The sequence below is a fragment of the Athene cunicularia genome, assembly GCF_003259725.1.
Source record: "Athene cunicularia isolate RWA chromosome 2 unlocalized genomic scaffold, athCun1 chr2_part2, whole genome shotgun sequence".
Classification (NCBI taxonomy): domain Eukaryota; kingdom Metazoa; phylum Chordata; class Aves; order Strigiformes; family Strigidae; genus Athene; species Athene cunicularia.
The window spans coordinates 8,071,993-8,075,304 of NW_020799096.1; positions in this window are offsets into that span (position 1 = coordinate 8,071,993).

Sequence of the window (3,312 nt, forward strand, 5' to 3'; positions counted from 1 at the left end):
CGACGCGCGGAGGGAGGAGAGGGAGGAGCGGCAAAGCCCGGCGCCACGAAGACACGTCGGGGGGCTCTGTCCTGGCTCCCGCCGTTCGTCCGGGGCCACCAGCCCCGCTTGAATTTGGCGGGGGGCGAGGAACGCTTCCCGGCCGGGGGGACGGACGATGCCTGGGCCTGGCTGGCCTCCCGCTGGCAGGAGCCGGAGGTTTCCCCGGGAGGAGGGAAGGGGCAGGAGCGGCAGTGTGTGTGAGCAGGGCAGCGGAGGAAGGCTCTCCGCGGAACAGGAGGAGACCCGCGTTTCCCGGCGTACGTCCTGCGGGTCTGCAAGGAGGCGGCAACGTGCACGGCTAGGCAGAAGCTGACAAGAATTGCTCTCTTAATACTTAGGCCCTCTGAGAGCAAAAATCATCAGTCAGACGTGCAATGAAAGGCGAGCAACGGCAAAGGCGAGAAGATAGTCTCCTCCAGCAGATAAGACCAGGGTGATATGCCACCCTGCAGGAGGAGGGGCGTCACCTGCCTGAAAGCCCTCGGCCCGCAGAGCCCATCCTTTTATTGTTCTGTAAAAAGCGATAAATTCCAGCGCGCAGGGTTCCTGAGAAGTCCTCTTTAGATCCCTCTCGAGGATGGAGACCAGGATCCCGGAGAAGAAATTCTCCCTCGGAGGAAGCAGCTTAAACCGCTACAGGGGAGGTTCAGCCTGGACGTTAGGAAAATTGTTTCCCAGAAAGAGTGGTCGGACAGTGGAAGAGGCTGCCCAGGGAGGGGCTGGAGTCACCATCCCTGGAGGGGCTTAAGGGTCGTTTGGACGAGATGTTGGGGGCTGTGGGGTAGGGGAGAACTTTGCAGAGTAGGGCTGAGGGTTGGACTCGATGATCCCCAGGGTCTTTTCCAGCCTGAATGATGCTGTGATTCTGTAACTGGGAGTTTCATTCGCCTTGGCCCTGGCTGTTTAATTCCACGTGCTCCCCTCATCCGTGAGAGGGGTGCAGGGAGAAGCAGAGTAGATCCTGGGAAGCGCAGGAGTGGAGGGGCCAGGATGTTGGTACGATGGGAACTGCTGCTTCGGGCGGCAGCTGGAGAGGGGCAGCCAGGGCCAGCACGTCCTGCGTAGGCAGACGATGCCTCGTGGGGAACTTGCTTCTGACACCGACCTGATCTGCAGGGAAGTGCTGGATGTTGGGGCAGTTTGACATCTGGCGTGGGAAAACGCGGGTGGAGGTCGATCAGCGCAGGAAGCGCTTGGTGAAAGTTTAATCATTTTCTGCCAGAGGGTTTGCAGGGGGATGCGTGTTCGGCCAGGAGGGAACCGCGCGGTAAGCTGTTCCGTCATACCCACGCGCTTCTGTCAAAGGTAGAGCCTGTTTCTGCAGGGGATAGTCCTCGTCAGGAAAGACTGTTCATAGGCATCGGCCTCGAGCATCACCCTCAGGGCAAGCGCCTTGGTGCCATACGTGTGTGTTGCTGTTTAGAAAATGCCATTTTGTGACGTTGACCCTGATGCCAGAAAGCGGACATCAGGCTAAGAGTATTCCAGGTACCGGTTTAATAGAGAAGCAATAACTGCAGAATTCTGTAGGAGGAAAAAAAAAAAAAAAAGCGAGGGAGAATTCCAGTCATCGAGGTATTTTATATTTGCTATGTAAAGCCTAGTGCTGTAATTATTAAAAGCTCTTGTTCACGGTGGCTTGTAAAAAGGCTGAGGGTGCAAGTCTTGTCTTCTCCGTGTAATTATGTCCAGAGTTACGGAGAAGTGAACGTATTCCACTCTTAAATCTCAGTGACACAGTACTCCATATCAAATAAAAAGGAAGAGTCACCTATCAGTAACGCCAGCCGTTAGCACATGATCTAATTGAAAGGAGAGATTTGCTCATTAGAGCACCAAGTGAAAACAGCGGGGCATTTGCATCGTATTAGCAGGGATATTTATAACATTTAATGAGAAGATTTTCACGGGGGGTGTTATAACTGTGCAATCAATACGGATAAAAGTAATCTGATTTAGGCAGAATGTCAATATGCCACGATTAAGCAAACGCCACAAATGACAGACGATCCCATGAGCAGTACCAAGCCAAATCCTCTGCCTTTCGAAGCAAGAAAGTGATGGGGCTTTTCAATTCGTGATCGGGGCACTGAGTGGTGCTCAGACAGCTCTCTGACAAAGTTAAAGGGCGCCAACCTGCAGGAGGGAAGAATGGGTTCGTCCATCACCAGAGGGAGGAGGGAAGCAAAGCAGCTCGATGAGGTGAATGAACCGCTTGTCACTCACGTTGCAGAGTGCCCTCGGGAGGCCTTAGCTTCTTCAGCTAGAAGTAATACCATATGTAACTGTGTCAGTACATAAAAAACTGTAGCTCGCCATTCTTGGCAAGGAAGACTATCCAGAGAAAGGCCTGGAACACTGCACTTCCATCCGTTTATTTCTTTTACCGCACACCCAGATATTGAAGTCATCTCACAGCATTTAATCCAATGGGAATTTTGTCAGTCCGAGCAGAAAGAGAAACTGCCTGTCTCGGCGGTTCAGGTTTAGCTGATAAAATCCTGGCACGGCACTTACGAAAGCAATAGGAAGCATCCAACTGCAGCGACAAGCATAATAATAATGTACTGTTAAATGAAGATGATGGCTAAAATAAGGACTGAGAGCGAGGACCAAGAACAAGGATATGCCAACCCTGTGGGAAGGAACCGTTCAAACTAGCAATAGCTGTAGCTGTAGTTCTAGATCCCTGTTCTCGCTGCTTGAACCTTGATGTTTGCACCATCAAGGGAGGCTCCATACCTGCACCTTAGGGCTGGTTTGTACTTTACACCCACCTATATTCATTAAGCACTCAAGTGGAATTTCAAATGCTGTATTTTGGCAGGGCTCCGTCTCCAGATCAGTTTTTAAACTAGGAAAGTTTTCTGTAAATCGAGGCAGATCGGTGAAACTGCACCCTTGGCAATGCTTTTTAGTTAATAACTTGAATTATAGAGCTCAGGAAGAAACCCCCCAAACAAACCAAAACCAAAGCAACACCATAATGTTCTAAGTGTGAAAAGAGAAAGAAAACAAACGCCCCACATCTGCATCGCTTACAGATTCAGCTGTGTACAGACCTGGTTCACCAAGACTGAGTGTTAACAAATAGTTTCTCTCCTGGAGGCTTCTCCTTCTAAAGTGCCACTTGGCCTGTGATCATGTTTTTTTAAGATATGTGTAATTTTGCTTCTCTGCTGCACATATTGAACTCGGTATCATTTTCCTTATTTCTACCAATACCCTACTTAATTTTAAGACACTGCTTTTTGGCACGCTAATCATTAG